General features: G+C 44.4%; 1 protein-coding gene across 7 annotated transcripts in view; it reads right to left on the bottom strand.

Moving 5' to 3' along the window:
• Positions 1–1,891, bottom strand: part of PPP6R3 (protein phosphatase 6 regulatory subunit 3) — a 67,346-nt gene extending 65,455 nt beyond the window's left edge. For all 7 annotated transcript variants that reach the window (XM_081934120.1, XM_081934121.1, XM_081934123.1 and 4 more), the window contains exon 1: positions 1,728–1,891. The gene's annotated coding sequence lies outside the window, so the exon portion shown is untranslated. The remainder of the gene's footprint in view (positions 1–1,727) is intronic.
• Between the last annotated feature and the right edge of the window lie 17,873 nt (positions 1,892–19,764).

The following is a 19,764-nucleotide window of genomic DNA, read 5'->3' as shown; positions in this document are numbered from 1 at the left end:
TTAGTTTGAAAACTCCTGCAGTATTATCTATTACAGCATGAGCAATCAAATTTGATAGTAACGATGCAAACTACTTGACAGACATAAAGCTACAAGTATTAAATATTTAATTTATATTTATCCTGCTACATTTATTTATTCAGATTTATGGCTGGCCAACTCCCAGTGACTCTAGGAGGGATCTAAATAAAAAAAAACATAAAACAATACATATCAAAACCACCAAATAAATTGGTGATCAAAGATACTGACCAAAATAACATCCCACTTCCTAGAGATGGAATCATTCAGCATTCAAGCCCTACGCCAGTAGGAACAGGAAGTCTTTAAGAGCCTTACAAAAGGTCAATATGATTGGGGCCATCCTAATCTGGTGGACAGGAAAGAGAGAGAAGCTTTTAAGCAGAGCAGGCTCCATGATAGAGAAACCTTATTTCTTGGGTCCCATAATCCCACTAGATGCATTGCTTGATGGAAAGCCCCCCCCCCCATGCCAACACTGTCAGACTTGGTGGAAACTAAATAAAGTTGTATAGAACATTATCAGTAACTCACAGACACCTCTAAAATGATTATGCAGTTTAGATATTAGCACTGTTGAACTGAAAAAGCACTAACATAAACACAGTGCAGCATTTTATTAAGATCCCAGGCTATTAAGATTCAATTTTGAAGCAAGAGACCCACACCTCTACTTTGGAAATAATTACTGATTACTTCAAAAGATTTTAGAGCACTATCATTAAAAAAACCCAGCTGAAGTTAACATGTTCCCTTATGCCAAGTTAAGGGAATGGGGAATGTTTTAAAGGCAATGGGAAAAAATTACAGACTAACCAGGAGGTAGCTTTATTCACACGGGATAATACGTTTTCGATCCTTCTTCACTAATGTAGAACGGACATATTCTTATTTGTTAAGAAAAATGAATTTGAAGCTATTCTCACCACAAATCAAAACCCTGGCTTCAGGCATCCACTACCTAAAACCCAGCCTAACTCTCTACTTTTACAAACAGTTGAACCTCAAATCTCGAGTCCAGAAGTGACTGAGACACGTTTACATATCAATTAAGAAGAAGAAAAATTATATGTTTAAAACGATCGTTTTAATTTCCATTCATCTAACGATGAGAAAAGGACACGAATGGCGTTCCTTACATTCCCAGGGAAAGGAAACCAAAGGGCTGCCGGGGAAGCCTGCGGGTGGCAAGAAAACAAGAATTACGTGGGAATGCACGGACGCGTGTTGGAGGCTCTTCTCATTCTGTCGGGGAAGGGGCCCTTTATGGAAACCCTATTCGTCCCACAAGGCAGCGGCGGCGGGGGGTCTCTGTTTCCCACCACCACCACCGACAGTAAAGGGAGAAAGGACGCAGGCCCGCTGCGACACCGAATCAAAGGCCCGGGGAGGGGAGGGGGGCTCCGATTGCACTCAGGAAGCAAAACAAACCGGGCCACTAGGCCGCGGCCGCTCCAAGTTATAAGCCAGAGGGCAGCATTCCGCCCCCAGCGCTTCTAAGACGCCGGGACGCCGAAGGGCTGACCGTGGCGACGGAAAGGCTGAGCCGGCCTCCCAGCTCCGGTTCCTTCAGGACCGCCTTCCTGATGCTTCCTGCGGCCGACGCGTTTCTTCAACGAAGCAAGCCACCATCGCCACCGCCGCCACCCCCGCCCCGCTCCCCCCTGTCCTGGGCCTACGAAGGAAGGGAGGCCGCAAACTCCTACCCGAAGGCAGATGAACTCCCGGAGCCCTCACTTCAGCGAAGAGATCTCCCGCTCGGGCAAGCCAACCCCCTTGCCGCACTCAGGCGGGAAAACTGCGGCTCCCTACCATCATCGACTCCTCAAGATGGCGGTCATATCGGCTTCTTCGAACCCTCCTGTCTCCGTCCCCCCATTCCTGCCAATCAACCCTCCACAGTTCACGCCTTCGCCCAGCAGTATTTTTTTCTATTGGACAGTGGCAAAACATTCTATTTTCTATTGGTTCAAGAGCATAGTCGATCATAAGGGAACCGAATTACTATTGGGTAACAAAGGGATAAAGGCCGGGGTCACGGCTTCATTTAGCCCAATCAGCGTATTCGGATGGGTGACTCCGGCTTCCCACCGTCACGCCTTAGCAACAACTTTACATCAGTTTGAAAGACTTTCAGATCGCCCAACTACTAAGTCCCATTCCGTTTAAAAAGAAACCAATGGCAGCCAATAGTTTTAGGCTCAGTCCAATTGCAAGTCACGGGGGGCAGAGCTGAAGTGCCTCCTCCCACGGCGCTATTTACTAACGAACGTGCTGTCCTATTGGACAACATAAGAGTCCAAATTAACGTCATAAAATTAAAAAACTAGAACTGCCTGACAACAACGACTTCTTTAATAGATAGGGGAGGAGTTAGAAATCTGTCGGTCAGTTAAAATGGCATTTCTAAGCAAGTTCAACCCTTCCGCTTCGAAGGGGAATTAGCTCAAATGGTAGAGCGCTCGCTTAGCATGCGAGAGGTAGCGGGATCGATGCCCGCATTCTCCAGTTTTTAGAGATCATATAAGCTTGTGAAAAATAAGGTTTTCACAAGTTTGTCGTGTTAATGACAGCATTTTTCTCAAACACGGGTTCTAATTATATTTTCCCCCACCACAGAGTCGCACATATGAACGATTAAATCCTCTTATCTCCGCTATTCTGCAATCTCCCCCCTCCCCCAAACTGGGTTTGGGTTGACAGTGGGCCGAAACTTTCCAGATGTGACGCAAAGGTGCTTTTTCAAGAGGCAACTGGACTTTCTTTGTTTTTCTTTGAAGATGTTTTACTTCTCATCCAAGAAGCTTCTTCAGCTCTGACATTCCCTCGCCATCCAGTCAGAATTGAAGAAGCTTCTTGGATGAGAAGCGAAATGTTTTCAAAGAAAAATGGTGAAAATCCAGTTGTCTCTTGAAAAAGCACCTTTGGGACAACCTGGATAGCTGAGAAACTCCAGAGACAATTTCCAAACGTGCGATTTTTAGCATTAGCGGTGGGCAAAAAAAAGGAAGGAAGGAAAGAAAGAGAAAGAAAGAAAAATAGGAAAGGAAAAGGAAGGAAGGAAGGAGGGAGGGAGGGAAGGAAGGAAGGAAGGAAGGAAGGAAGGAAGGAAGGAAGGAAGGAAGGAAGGAAGGAAGGAAGGAAGGAAGGAAGAAGAGCCATTTCTTTCACCAGCACCAGAAGAGAATCTATTGAACTGCCTGTTTGTTTGCTTCTCCTCATTGTTAAACTTAAAAGAACCAACTCAACAAATAAAAATACAAATGGCACAGCACATCCCTTGGATTGAATGAGGGTTTGGGGAGGGGGAACTTAGAACTTAGAATAACTTTATTGTCACTTTGAATGTATATCTATCTATCTGTCTGTATATCGTATATATCTATATGCTGGTCTTGTTGTATTCGGGTCTTTTCCCGTGTAAGATTGAGTTTGTCTTACACAGGAAAAGACCCGAATACAACAAGACCAGCATACCTACACCCGTGAAAATCTACGAAAACATACATACATACACACACACACACACAGAGCTGTGTGTGTTTGTGTCTGTGTTCCAGAATTACTTTGGAACGCCTTGAGCTATTTCAACCAAACTTGAACAGATGACTTACTCTCTGGAGAAAAGTACTGTGGGGGTAAGACACCCTAACACTCCTCGGAGTGTGTGTTCTGTTAAGATACAGCATCTTGTGCCATGCTGCCTTACTGACTTCTACTGTACAGCACAGCGGCGTTGCCATGGTAACTGCTTCACAGTAGCCATTACACAAGGGGGCTCCCTCTGGTAAGGGAGAAAATCCAACATTAGAAATTACGTTTGGTCCAGACCAGTGATGGCTTCCTACCAGTTCAGACTGGTTCGGCCGAACCAGTAGTGGTTTGGTGGCCTGGGTCGCTGGAACCGGCAGTGACCCAGGCCTGTCATGCCCCTGAACCGGTTCCCCAGGTGGTGCCAGTGGCACCCCCATCTTGTTTTTCAGTTCTGTGCATGCGCAGAACAATTTTAATTGCACTGTGCATGCGCACACAGCACACGCATGCGCAAAGTGTGCACATGAGTGAACCGGCAGTAGTGCCTGCTGGAATACACCCCTGGTCCGGACATTTTCCTCCTGTAAAGAAATACCCAGGCAATGCCAGATTATCAGCATATAGCTCTCAAAGGGTCACCACCTCCAATATACATTACACAAACATGACAAAATAAATAAATAAATCCAAAATTATATATCATATACCCACATATATTATATGACCCAGAAAAAAAGAGAAGAGAGAAAGAGAGAAATATATGATCCTAGGAGCCACCAGGACTGCTCTATCTGGGCACAAAGTGATACAAAAGCTTCTACCATTTGGACAGTGAGCAGAGCTTTGATGCATGTCAATCAAAGTTGTTAGATACTTGCTCTAACTACAGTGGTTTCTACCAAGGTCCTCTGTTCCGCTAGGAACAGAGGTTTAATTGTATTGTTCGAAGGGTCTGACAGCTCCCTATAAAAGGGCTGCTGTCAGACTCAACCTTCACTGGATTGTTCTCACTTGTTGTACTTAATAAAGAGCTGTTGTTACCGTTAAGCCTGTGTGTGCCTATCCATTACCCAATCTAACACTGGCGACGAAGGTGAGTTTGGAAGGCAACTAGGCGAACCAAAAAAGAGAGTAGCAATCCAGCAAGTACATCCAGCCCAGAACTCAGCGTGGCTTTGAGCAGTCATTTTTGAGCAGCAGATTCCAAAACGCCCTCAGAACACAAAATGGACATGCACACCCCACCGACTCCGTATGACCCAGTCACTGAGCACTGGGATATATACATGCTATGATTTGACTGCTTCCTCGAAGCAAACGACTTCATGGGCCTTTCTGAAGGCCGCAAGAAGAACATGTTCCTCGGATACTGTGGCTGGGAAGTGTTTGAGATGGTGAAAAACCTCTCTGAGCCGACACCGCTGCAATCAGTCGCCTAGTCCATGCTCCAGCAAACGCTGAGGACCCATTATGCCCCCAAGCCATCCAAGCACATTCACCGGCATGGAGAGTACCTTTTGCTCTCCGCCCCAAAATTGACAGGGAAATTGACAAGCTTGTAGGCCAGGGAAACCTAGAGCTGGTTGATCACACAAGCTGGGAGACCCCTATAGTGATACCTGTCAAATCTGATGGGTCTGTCTGCATCTGCGTGGACTACAAGTGCACAATAAATAAAGCGCAACAACAAACGCCTACCCTGTACCTATTGTACAGCACCTACTTCATTCACTAGGCCCCAGAATTTTTTTTGCAAAATTGGACATGGCACAGGCATACCAACAATTGCCTGTAGATGGCACTATGGCGGAGGCCCAAACCATTGTGACGCACATAAGTGCATTCAAATGTCACCGCCTGCAATTCGGCATTAGTATCACCCCTGGACTGTTCCAAAGCATCATGGAATGGCTTTTGCAGGGGATTCCAGGTGTTGTCCCCTATTTTGATGACATCTTGGTATCGGCTGCAAATGAGGCACAACTTTTGAAACGTGTACGAACAGTTTTGGCTTGAATTAGAGACAAAGGCCTCCGTCTCAAAAAAGAGAAATGCCAAATTAACATGCCAAGGGTAGAATTCCTAGGGTACCTAATCAATGGTTCTGGGAGTCACCCGACCACACAAAAAATTAAAGCTATTCAGGACGCCCCCACACCTCGCAATCAAACCGAGCTGCAGGCGTTCCTCGGGCTCCTTAATTTCTACAGCGTCTTTCTCAAACAGAAAGCCACTGTTGCTGAGCCTTTACACCGCCTCCTGGCTAAGAATGCGAAGTGGTCCTGGGGCAGAGCCGAGGCTGTCACATTTGCCGTGGTGAAACGATTCCTGTCAGGTGGACTCCTTTCTACTACAATACAGCCAGACCCTGCTATTGGTGCTGACCTGCGAGGCTTCCCCATTTGGCGTCGGCGCCATCCTCAGCCACTGCATGCCCAATGGAATCGAAGCCCCTATTGCATTTTACTCCAGGACCTTGTCCACCACAGAGCGGAACTATAGCCAGCTGGACCATGAGGCTTTGGCTGCAGTGGCCGGAGTAAAGAGGTTCCATGAGTATCTATATGGCCAGGACTTCAAACTGGTTACGGACCACAAGCTGCTGTTGGGCTTACTGGCTGGGGACCGACCTACCCCAGTGTCATTATCATCTCGCATGACCAGATGGGCCATCTTCTTAGCTGCCTACTCCTACCGCTTCATCCACCGACCAGGTTCTACTTTGGGGCACGCTAACGCATTAAGCCACTGCCCGCTGCCAGAACTTCTCGCTGACCAAACCCCTGAGATGCCAGTCCTCCTCATTGACTGCCTTGAAACTGGCCCTATCTCATCCAGTGACATTCCCCGTCACTCTGCAAAGGACTCCACCATCAAGCAATTTTTGAACTGGGTGTGGAGGGGGTGGCCCAAGGGGCCTGTTGGGGTTGATTTCAAAATGTATTTTACCAAATGTGATGAGTTATCGGTTATTAATGGCTATTTACTGTAGGGGGACCATATCGTTGTTCCACCCAAACTGTGTATTGCAGTATTAGAGGCTTTACACCTAGGGCATCCTGGAATTGTCAGGATGAAGTCTTTGGCTAGGAGTTACGTGTGGTGGCCTAACATGGACAGGGAGATCAAAGAATGGCTGGCTACCTGCACACCATGCCAGGAGTCCAGACCAGCTCCCCTAGAGGCACCTGCTAAGGAATGGGAGCGACCTCAAGCACCATGGTATAGGGCAGCGATGGCAAACCTTTTTTTGCTTGCGTGCCATAAGTGGGGGGAGCACAGAGGGGTCGTGTGCAGGCGTGCCGCACCCATAATGCAATGTGCGACCTCCCAGGTACATGCGCACACTACAGGTGCAACCCCCCTATTTTTGCATGCTTTTTTCACCCTCCCCAAGCTGCAGAGGCTTTATAGGAGCATGGGGAGGGTGAAAACAGCCTCCCCCGCCCTCTGGAAGCCCTCTGGAGCCTTCAGGGACCTTCAGGAGGCTTCCCTGAAGCCTCCAAAGCAGTCAAAATGACCCTCCGAGCAAACCGGAAGTCAGTTCCCGAACTTCCGGTTTGCCTGTAGGGCCGGTTTTTTGCGCTCCGGAGGCTTCAGGGAAGCTCATGAAGCCTCCGGAGGGCCTCTGTGGGGGGTGGGGAGGCTCTTTTTGCCCTCCCCAGGCTCCTATAAAGCCTCTGGAGCCTAGGGAGGGCAAAAAATGGCTTTTAAAAAAGGTGAACTCAGCTGGCCCGTGCATGCATGCTGGCCAGCTGACAGGGCAGCGCCTTGCGTGCCCTGACAAATGGCTCCGCGTGCCACCTATGGCACGCGTGCCATAGCTTCGCCATCACTGGTATAGGGTACACATTGACTTTGCTGGCCCAGTTCATGGCCAGACATTTCTTGTAGTTGTGGATGCCTACTTGAAATGGTTAGAGGTCCTGATGACCTCCACTATGGCAGAAGCGGTCATCTAGGTGCTACGGAGACTTTTCTCCATGCACGGCCTGCCTGACGTCTTGGTCTCTGACAATGGGCCCCAATTCACGACCATGCAATTTGAGACCTTCCTAGCAGCTCAGGGAATCAGGCATGCCCTTGTCACACCATTCTATCCGGCCTCCAATGGTCAGGCAGAGAGAATGGTGAGATCTGCAAAAGAGGCCCTCTCTAGGATAGGCCCGGGTGATTGGCAAACACAGGTTGACCACTATTTGCTAATTCAGCACATCACACCCAGTGCCACTACAGGGAGAAGCCCCTCCGAGCTTCTCATGGGTCACCGGCTAAGGTCCCACTTAGACTGGCTACATCCCAATTATTCTGCCTCATCGCCCCCAGACTCCGCAAGCAAGATTCGGACATTTAGCGTGGGGGATTCGGTATACACCCACAACTATGCTGGGGGAACTCTGTGGATTCCTGCCACAGTGATAGGCATCACCGGCCTCACTCTTACCTCCTAGAACTTGAGGACGGTAGGAATCTCCAACTCCAATCGTAGACAACCAGAGGTAACTCCTGCATGAGTTAGCCAAAGCCCTACACAAACAGAGCAAATGCTCACTCCTTCCCCAGTCAGCTCAAGCCCGAGGGTACCAGGAAACTTACCTGGTTTTGTTGCAGGTCCACAGCGAACTCCAAGCGAACCAGCTCCAGAAGCCCCAGCCGTGGCCTGTGAAAGTTTCCAGGAGCTTCCACCAAGCGGAGCTGCAGTGCAAACAGGTCCGTCCGACCTGTCCAACGAAACCCCTCCTACTGAACTGCGCAGGTCAGGCAGAGCTACCCAAAGCCCGCCTACCTGCGTGACTATGTAACAAGTAGGATTGTTCCATCCAAGAGGGGAGGGGTGTTAGATACTTGTTCTAACTACAGTGGTTTCCACCAAGGTCCTCTGTTCCGGCGGGAACAGAGGTTTAATCCTATTGGTCGAAGGGTCTGACAGCTCCCTATAAAAGGGCTGCTTTAGACTCAACCTTCGCTGGATTGTTCTCATTTGTTGTACTTAATAAAGAGCTGTTGTTACCATTAAGCCTGTGTGTGCCTATCCATTACCCAATCTAACAAAAGTCACTTCTGGGTGCAAGAGTTTGGCCATGCAAGGGAGCATCCAAATGAATCCATTTACCTACAGAGATTCCTCACATTGACCTAATTTGTTATACTTAATAATTCTTGGTAGTGTTAACTATGTGATTTTTTTCTTAGTTTAAAGCTTAAATACTTTTTTAGACACTGATGTAGAATTTTATATGCAGGAGAATTTGTTGACTAATTACAACCCCCTTGATGGCACAAACTGTGTTTATTTGCCGTGTTTTATTATTGAATATTTTTCATTCTTTTTATGTTTATCATGTTTTATGTTTATATTCTTTTTAAAATGTTTAAGATATCTTTTCTTAGAGAATAACTTTAAGACTGGGCTAAGCTTATTTGTAGACATAATTAAACCTGTTTTAAAAACTAAGTTTTAGTTATTTCATAAAACCCATTTCTTCTTCGGTTACCCCGATATCTTCCCCATAAAATTTCAGTACATTACTTTAGGGCCTGAAAAATCAGAACTCTGGTAGCAACTAACCAATTTTATTAAAAGCTCACGAAAGGACATGACTTCTAATAAAATCTGATTGTAAAAGAACAGACTGCTGTTCTCCTACAGTATCTATTTAGAGACTGAAAGATTCTATGCCTGAGAGGGGAGTAGCAGTGGCAGCAGAACAAAAGGAAGAGAAAGGAAATGACCTGCATCCCACCCCCTGAAATGGGGAATATGCAACAGACTCCTCCAGGACAGTTGGTCCTGTAGGAACAGGTGGCCTGGTGGCCTTCATGGAAGTTTTAGGCTGATGCACCAGTTGCAATCCTAAACTGGACCCCAAAGCCCTCACTTGCGTCTCTCACTATAAGGCCAGGTTTCTGTAGCCTACGCAATGGAGAGATGCCTTTGAACATAACCTGGTAACCACAATTGGTGCAAAATGCAGTGGTCAGAACACTAGCAGTGTAAACTGTTGCTGGAAAATAAGACTGTCATCTGTTCTGGATTATTTCTGCAGTCATTTCATTCTTGTTGCTCAGTGCTATCAGTACTTTCTCCACAACTGCTCCAATGTAAAATTGTAATTTTTTTGTTCTTTGTTTGGAACATATTATATGCCAGTTTTCTATTCTCTTAACGACTGCATTGTTCAGCAATGATTCAAAGTTTCAGTGGAGCTGAAATAGTAACTTAATGACTGATCCTCGCATTTATGACTACTGTAGCATTCCTGTGGTCATGTTATTGACATTCAGATGCTTTACGATCATTGCTTGCAACAGGTTGTTAGGACACTTGTAGTGTCTTGTGCCATGTGATCATCATTTGCAACCTTCCCTGCCTGCTTTCCACAAAGTCAATTGGGAAGCAGGCAGGAGGCCACAAGTTGTTCCTGTTGTTCCCTCTCTCCCCATACACAAACACAACACCTGTGGCATCCACCTAACTGCCCAATTTGTCCAACCTTTACATGCAAATCCTTCAGATATTTAGCCAATAATATGGCATAATCTATGTACAAAAATAACTTACATCATGTCCCCAACCACTTATCGCTTTCAGCATTCCTTATACATTTTCTCATTATCAAGGGTTAAACTTATAAGGATACCTGTGCCTTATTCTCTGCTAAATGCTACATAGTCCATTTAGTCTCACATGTGCTTTACATCCATCCTATTCTGCTCTTAATGCAATCAGTAATCCATCTTCATATTATTACAAAATATTTGAAAATTCACGCCTGTTCTTCAGTTTATGACACTATTTTTTGTAAATCAACGAAGTGTATAATGAACTTTTCCCCACACTTACTTGCTGAAGTGCAAAACTGTTGTGTCCAATCTTTGTCCCTCATAGAATCATGTTGCACCTCCAAAGTTTGCTAATTGTCTCTTTTTGCCAAGGGACACATTAACAAACTTACCCCTCACGGTTTTTTACATTGAATCTTTCTATGTTTCAGATACATAATCGCACAATTATTTCAATAGGCACACATTGAATTGCTTTCAAATTTACTTTCCTGGAAATTTCTTATTTAGCACTCTTCACCTACTTCCAGGACAATTTTTATTTCCATCAGAATCACTCTTCATAGCATTTCTTAATCTCAATCATCCCTTGACGATTTCCTTGCAATTATCTTTTTTCCCTATATACACATTATATCCCTGATCCTTATTTTCAGCAGTAATCATTGTCCTTTGTGCATTTTTTCCTCATCTGTAGCTTATTTCACTTCATTCTGTCGAGCTTCCCATGCCATGCTTCCCATTACTGTAACTCCAGTAATTTATTTATTTATTTATTTACGTATATGATTGCCTATCTCATATCAAATGACTCTAGGCAGCCCACTACATCCATAACACCTAGTTAAAAGCAAAAGTCCCCTCCCCGGGCAAACATCCACACAGCTCAACACCCATCCTAGCCCAGTGCTTGGTGGAAGAGCCAATCCTTCACACCCCACAGAAGTCTAAACTATATTCAGTATTAATATTCCTGTCACAACACTAAATGTTATATTGTATTTCTTTCTCCATCGCTTTCCAGATGTATCAGATCTAAAAAGTCCATTAAACTATATGTCTAAAACGTGCACATCGAAGTCGATGAAAAAGTATTAAGAATCTACTCACAGAGAAACAGACTCCAATGGGACAAATAAATACACACTGGTTCTAATTCATTACAAAGTTAAAGGTAATGGTTCATGCATATGTGCTAGTCATTCCCGACTCTAGAGGGTGGTGCTCATCTCTGTTATAAAGCCGAAGAGCCAGCGCTGTCCGAAGACGTCTCTGTGGTCATGTGGCCGGCATGACTAAATGCTGAAGGCGCACGGAATGCTGTTAGCTTCCCACCAAAGGTGGTCCCTATTTTTCTACTTGCATTTTTACATGCTTTCGAACTGGTAGGTTGGCAGAAGCTGGACAAGTAACAGGAACTCACTCTGTTATGCGGCGCTAGGGATTCAAACTGCTGAACTGATCAACAAGCTCAGTGTCTTAGCCACTGTGTCCCACTTCATTACAAAGGCCATCCCAAAATTTTGAAATCCATTAACAAAGTGCAAATAAAATGAAAGCTTAGAATAGGTTTCCGAATAAACAAGACAGAGTTAATTGAGGTGTCATATTATTTGTCATGGCATAATAAATATTCTGTTTGAATATATGCATGTTAAGGTCTTTTCTGGTTTGGGGTGATTCAAAATGAATCTTCATGTTATTTGTAATCATTTCTGAGTGGCATTAAAATTTACCAAAGTAACGTCAAAATTATTCAGTAATTTATTTTTTTCACATTATGTCTGCAAAGTCACTATTCCATCCTGGTTTAATTTACCCAGGGGTGCAATGGAGTGAGCCAGATTCCAAAAGGGAAAAATAGGTGACCTACATATTGATTGATTCTGGACATCTGGTGGCTACTATGGGGGGAGGCGGAATCTTATTAAAATATTAACTTGTTGGCAGAAGGGTTGCTTCAAAATCGTGTCTGACGTGCTACTGAAGCACATCAGCAGAGAGATTTTAAAATATTTTTGTTTTTGTTCAAAAAGAAATATAATATTAAAATAATATTTTCAAACATTTGACGGCATTTTTTAAATACACCACTGGAGGGCAATCTAATACCATCTGCTCCAATATTTTTATACAGTTCTGTACTTTTCTTTATTCATTCGCATTCCACAGAGGGTAACTTTCAGATGTTGGTATCATCTGCTGCCTCCTGCTGGACTCAAATTTTAATTCTCTGCTCTCAGGGTCCACATAATGAAGATACCAGAGGCTGACACAGCCAAAGTTGAAATCCAGAATACTACAGATATTACTTGCATGCTTGTGTTTATTCTTTTTGTTTCAAGGATAAACTGGCCCTATGTTTCTAGAAGAGAAGCAACCAAGATGGCCGCCAAATAGCATGGCAGGCCCAGTAATAAGTTTTGGTGATAAATAATAGCCAATGTCAGTGACAAGCTGTTCGTCAGGTGATGACTCACTTATTACCTTTGCCCAAATGGATTTGTCATAATAATCTCAAGTTGATGTTAAAGCTGTCATGATATGTCTCATAATAAATACTATGTGTGAACAGCAAAGGCAGCCTAATGGGTTTACTTTAACAGCTAAGTATTTTAGCATTTAATTTTCCTTGCTCCTTGCACAACCAAAACTTGACTGCTATATTTTGACTTGTAATACAGGTAGTCCACAATTTACAACAGTTGATTTAGTGACAGTTCAAAGTTACAATGGCCCTGAAAAAGTGACTTATGACCATTTTTCATACTATTGACATGTGCAGCATCCCCATGCTCACATGATTTAGATTCAGATCAGTGGTGGGTTTCAATTTTTTTTAGAACCTCTTCTTTAGGTGTGGCCTGCTTCGTGGGAGTGGCTTGCTGGCCATGTGACTGAGTGGGAGTGGCTTGGCAGTCATATGACTGGGTGGACATGGCCAACTTGTAAAATGAGGTGTGTTAGATTGTGTAATGGATAGGCACACACAGGCTTAATGGTAACAACAGCTCTTTATTAAGTACAACAAGTGAGAACAATCCAGTGAAGGTTGAGTCTGACAGCAGCCCTTTTATAGGGAGCTGTCAGACCCTTCAACCAATAGGATTAAACCTCTGTTCCCGCCAGAACAGAGGACCTTGGTGGAAACCACTGTAGTTAGAACAAGTATCTAACACCCCTCCCCTCTTGGATGGAACAATCCTACTTGTTACATAGTCACACAGGTAGGCGGGCTTTTGGGTAGCTCTGCCTGACCTGCGCAGTTCAGTAGGAGAGGTTTCCTTGGACAGGTCGGACGGACCTGTTTGCTCCGCAGCTCCACTTGGTGGAAGTTCCTGGAACCTTTCACAGGACGCGGCTGGAGCTTCTGGAGCCGGTTCGCTCAGAGCTCGCTGCAGGCCTGCAACATAACCAGATAACTTTCCTGGTACCCTCGGGCTTGAGCTGGCCGTGGAAGGAGTGAGTGTTTGCTCCATTTGGGTAGGGCTTTGGCTAACTAGTGCAGGAGTTACCTCTGGTTGTCTAACAGTGGAGTTGGAGAGGTGGCCACGGAGTTGGTCAATATACCTTCTCCAATTTCTACCATCCTCAAGCTCTAGGAGGTAAGAGCGAGGGCCGGTGATGCCTATCACTGTGGCAGGAATCCACAGAGTTCCCCCGGCGTAGTTGTTGGCGTATACCGAATCCCCTTTTTCGATCTCCCTGTCCATGTTAGGCCACCACACATAACTCCTAGTCAAAAACTTCATCCTGACAATTCCAGGATGCCCTACATGTAAAGCCTCTAATACTGCAATGCACAGTTTGGGTGGAACAAAGACCCAGAACCCCCACAGTAAACAGCCATTAATAACCGATAACTCATCTCATTTGGTAAAATACATTTTGAAATCAACCCCAACAGGCCCCTTGGGCCACCCCCTCCACACCCAGTTTAAAATTTGCTTGATGGTGGAGTCCTTTGCAGAGTGACGGGCAACATCGCTGGATGAGACAGGGCCAGTTTCAAGGCAGTCAATGAGGAGGACTGGCGTCTCAGGGGTAGGGTCAGTGAGAAGTTCCGGCAGCGGGCAGTGTCTTAACGCATCAGTGTGCCCCAAAGTGGAACCTGGTCGGTGGATGAGGCGGTAGGAGTAGGCAGCTAAGAAGATGGTCCACCTGGTCATGCAAGGTGATAACAACACTGGGATAGGTCGGTCCCCAGCCAGTAAGCCCAACAACAGCTTGTGGTCCGTAACCAGTTTGAATTCCCGGCCATATAGATACTCATGGAACCTCTCTTCTCTGGCCACTGCAGCCAAAGCCTCACGGTCCAGCTGGCTGTAGGTCCACTCTGCGGTGGACAAGGTCCTGGAGTAAAATGCAATAGGGGCTTTGGTTCCGTTAGGTATGCGGTGGCTGAGGACGGCACCAACGCCGAATGGGGAAGCGTCACAGGTCAGCACTAATAGCAGGGTCTGGCTGTATTGTACTAGAAAGGAGTCCGCTGACAGGAGTTTTTTTACCACGGTAAATGCGGCAGCCTCAGCTCTGCCCCAGGAGCACTTTGCGTTCTTAGCCATGAGACGGTGCAAGGGCACAGCAACATTGGCTTTCTGTTTGAGAAAGACGCTGTAGAAATTAAGGAGCCCGAGGCAAGCCTGCAGCTCAGTTTGATTGCGAGGTGTGGGGGGCGTCCTGAATAGCTTTAATTTTTTGTGTGGTTGGGTGAATCCCAGAACCATTGATTAGGTACCCTAGGAATTCAACCCTTGGCATGTTAATTTGGCATTTTTCTTTTTTGAGAAGGAGGCCTTTGTCTCTAATTCGAGCCAAAACTGTTTGTACAAATTTCAAAAGTTGCGCCTCGTTTGCAACAGATACCAAGATGTTGTCGAAATAGGGGACGACTCCTGGAATCCCCTGCAAAAGCCGTTCCATGACACTTTGGAACAGTCCAGGGGCGATACTAACGCCAAATTGCAGGCGGTGACATTTGAATGCACCCGTGTGTCACAATGGTTTGGGCCTCCGCCATAGCGCCATCTACAGGCAATTGTTGGTATGCGTGTGCCATGTCCAATTTTGCAAAAAAATGTCCGGGGCCTAGTGAATGAAGTAGGTGCTGTACAATAGGTACAGGGTAGGTGCTTTGTTGTAGCGCTTTATTTATTGTGCACTTGTAGTCCACGCAGATGCAGACAGACCCATCAGATTTGACAGGTGTCACTGTAGGGGTCTCCCAGCATGCATGATCGACCGACTCTAGGATTCCCTGGCCTACGAGCTTGTCAATTTCCCTGGCAATTGGGGCAGAGAGCAAAAGGTACTCTCCTGGGTTTTAGTCTTATTGAGGCTATGTTGCGGTCCAAACTGAAGGAAATTGGAGTCCCAACATACTTACCCAGACCGGTGCTGAAGACATCCTTGAACTCCTTAAGGTGTTGATACCGGTCACTTCTAGGCCCAGGGCTTGGAACCAATCTAGCCCTAGGAGGCTCTGCAGGTTGCCGCTGACTACTGTCACTGGAGTTTCCCTCTGAACTGTTGAACTTCACCTGGAAGGTGCCTTGGCCCACGATGGGGACCCGGTTTCCCTGGTAATCGCGTAGGCGGATGTCAGGGGTGCGAAGATGCTTCTTCTTTAGGCTAGGGATAGCCTGCTTTAGGGTAGACCACGGCATGATGGTCAGTGATGACCCGGTGTCGATCTCTATCTCACATGGAGAGTCCTTGATGAGGACTGTGACCTTCAGCTTCGGTGTTTTGGAATTTGCCACTCAAAAATGGCTGCTCGAAGCAGCGCTGAGCTCCAGGCTGGATGTACTTGCTGGATTGCTACGCTCTTTTTGGTTCGCATACTTGCCTTCTTATCCCACCTTCATCGGTAACAACAGCTCTTTATTGAGTACAACAAGTGAGAACAATCCAGCGAAGGTTGAGTCTGACAGCAGCCCTTTTATAGAGAGCTGTCAGACCCTTCGACCAATAGGATTAAACCTCTGTTCCCGCCAGAACAGAGGACCTGGGTGGAAACCACTGTAGTTAAAACAAGTATCTAACATGGTAAAACTCACTTAACCATGTTCTTGCTTAGCAACCAAAATATTGGCTCAGAAACTCTGGCATTGAAGCATACAAGTCTTAAAGCTGTCAAGTTACAAGACCTTTGCACCCCTAACCATTTAGGAAAAAAAACCCAGGCGTGTTCAAATATGATGGCTTTAAGACTTCCAGTATTCCTCCTCTCGCTCTTCATCTTGATGATGGGCGGATGGGTGGGGGGAGGGAGCTGAAACTGGTTCTAAACAGCACTGAAGATTTTTGGAACCTCTTCTATAGAAGATGTTAGAACTGGCAGGAACCCACCCCTGATTCAGATGCTTAACAACTGGTTGATATTTATGACGGTTACAGTGTCTTGGGTCATGTGATCATATTTTGCAATCTTCTGACAAGCAGAGTCAATGGGGAAGCCAGATTCACTTAACAACCTTGTTACTAATTTAACAACTGGCGTGATTCACTTAACAAATGTGGCAAGAAAGATCATAAAATGGGACAAAACTCACTTTACACATTTTCCATTTTGCAACATAAATTCTGAGTTCAATTGTGATTTACCTGTACTATCTCCTCGTTCAGTGACAGACGGGATCAATATGGGGTGAATATAAGTAGTATTTCGTGGTACCTGATCTGTACATAGAGCTGCTAGCTGAACCAGCAATGCAGCAGGAAAACAATTAGGCAGAAAAACTATAGTTGGAAAAAAAGAGAGGAAGAATCCACATAGGGGTCTCCAAACTTGGCAACTTTAAGACTCGTGGACTTCAACTCCCAGAATTCTCCAGCCAGCATAGTTGCCAAGTTTGGAGACATAGATGCTTCAGAAAGAAATTACATTTAGATGAATTGTAGCCTGCAAATGATGAACCTTCTTGCTCTCATATCCAACCATACCAAATTGTTATTGATGTGTACTAGACATCTGCCCAAAGAAAGAATCTGTGGCTTCAACTCATGGAAAGTATGGAGAATATGTTTCTACAATAAACACTTGTCTAAATACAGAATCCAGGAATAGGCTACAGTGGCCTCTTGTTATTTATGCCTGGTTAATTCATCAAAAGAAACTGACACTCCACATTTAGGAAACAGGAGAATACCTACTGACTTCTCGCTTGCTTTATGAGAAGTCTGGCTTCAATCATTTCACAAATTGGAAAAACACCTGAGTTTGGAAAAACAAATCTCACCAAAATGTAAACTTGAATTCTGAACCTCTCGAGATGATGGATGGTTGCCAGCGTCCTAAAAAACAGTGACTTCTGCAATCAGCCTAGCTAAACGAAGCCTTTCTTTCTTGTCTGTCACATTTACGCTGATAATCCTGTTCTAAGACTTTATTTTCAATCACTAAAAATGAATGTTATGCATTGAATGGACCCATAAACAACATTTTGGTTTTTTTCCTGAAAAATTAGGAGATTAATCCAAATATATTTAATATTTTATGGAATATTTGGAAATGAAAATAATTTAAGTTAATATCTGCAATCGTTTTTAAGCTTTTATTTTAGGATTCTACATAGCTGTATTCAGTTACTGTTATGTTGGCTTTATTTCAGATTTCAGTAGCAAAAAGTTTCCTTGAATTGAAATTTGGATGTCACAAACATGAAAATTTACTGTTATAAAAATAAAATACCTATTTGTATAAATGAGGCAGAAAGAAGACAAATTTATTTGCTTACCGCCAGCTTATTCTCCAAGGGAGAATAAAATTATTCTCCAAAGTTATTTTCCAAATTTCACTTCACACTCTGCTGAGGAAATGAATACTTTTGTAGAATATGAATTGGGATCCAAATGTCACATGCATTAACCAGAAATATCCCATTAAACTTGTTCTGTTTAACAAATCGTTCTCACATTTTAGTTTTGATGAAAGCTAACTTATCTTAAAACTATTTCATGTTCTGTTCTGTTCTAGATTCTGTCGCCTTTTCAATTGGCACATTTTTAAAAAAGAATGTATGGCTATAATCTGAGACCTTATTGAAAACTTGACTGTAAAACAGATCCCCAAAGCATTTTTGTATATGAATGTGTGTGCAGCCTTTCTGCAAATACACAGCATTTTATTGAACTCTGATATTCTATGTTGTGACAGGCACAGTGTTCATCTTTTTTGGAAAACTGCAACTTTTGAAAAATGGGGTACCAGTTGGATATGTTAAATACTGCTTGAGCACTTAAAAAGAGTAGCCCCTTCACAAATAAATTGTGCAGAAAATTCCATCTCCAAAGCACCCATAATTAAGCATTTGAACACAACAAAAAACAGAAAAGAGTTTCTGTAAATTCAAGAATCCTCAGCAACGTCAGAGGCATTTAATATGTGTATAATATATCAATAACAATGCACAAAACAAAATGCAGTAAAAATCTTTGTGGGGCGGGGAGCAATAGAGCAAAATGTTGTGGCTTGTGCACCAGAAACAGAGGTGGTATTCAACAGGTTCTGACCAGTTCTGGAGAACCAGTAGCGGAAATTTTGAGTAGTTCAGGAAACTGGTAAATACCACCTCTGACTGTACCTGCCCCCATCTATTCTCTGCCTCCCAAGTCCCAGCTGATCAGGAGGGAATGGAATTTTGCAGTATCCTTCCCCTTGAGTGGGGAGGAAATGGAGTTTTTCACAGTATCCTTCCCCTGCCACGCCCACCAAGCCACGCCCACCAAGCCATGCCACACCACAGAACCAGAAGTAAGAAAAATTGGATCCCACCACTGACCATAGAGATGTAGTTTCCCAGCAGAAGAAAATTACAGATGTATGGAGCCCTATGTTAAGGAACTAGAAATCTTTTTGTAAAAAAGAAGGTAAATATGATACTGACCCAGGGTCAACTTAGATATGGGTGATGGGAGCTACATTTAATGAACATATCAGGATGGGTGCAGAGCAGGTGGCAAATTAAAGCAAACAATTAGCTGTAAATCACAATTCACATGGCTTTCATTAGAAAGCACTATCATAAGTTTTTCGCTGCCATGAATACACAGCATGGTCTCTGAAGGGAGCTGCAGATGAAGGTTTTTTTTTTTCTTCAGTAGTTGTTTTTCCTGGGAAGAACAGGATAAATCCAAAATGGATGCTTGGATCAAGGCAGAACAGGCAGTTCCAAAGAGTTTGGCTGTCTGCAGGCAACGGTCAGAACACACACTGGCAGGGTTCCTGATAAAAAGCACGCTCAAGTAAAATTATTTCCAGATGCCATAAAATGGCATAGAAAAGAGCTACAACCTGCAAGCAAAACATATCTAGCCAATAGCCTAGCTTAACATGGGAGGTTAAAAAACCCAAATTTGCAAAGGGGCTGAGAGAGATTTAAGGGTAACACTGGTTTTCAGAAAACATCTGAATTTTAAAATAACCTATTGGCTAATTAAGTGCAGCCATTCCTGTCAGTGGAACAAATAGAGCATAGCAAAATGTTGAATGTTGAATCTGGATGGCTATAGAAAGTACTGGCTGGGCACACCATTCCTTTGCTGAAGGTACAGAAGCCAAAAATGCTTTTTCTAAAAAGCAGATTCTTTCATCTTCTCTATCAAGTCAACAGAACCCGCCTTTGCCCCCAGCACGCACTCCCA

This window comes from Natrix helvetica (genome assembly GCF_964273705.1).
Source record: "Natrix helvetica genome assembly, chromosome: 1".
NCBI classification, from domain to species: Eukaryota; Metazoa; Chordata; class Lepidosauria; order Squamata; family Natricidae; genus Natrix; species Natrix helvetica.
The sequence above is the reverse complement of the archived record's forward strand: the minus strand, read 5'-3'. Positions and strand labels throughout refer to the sequence as shown.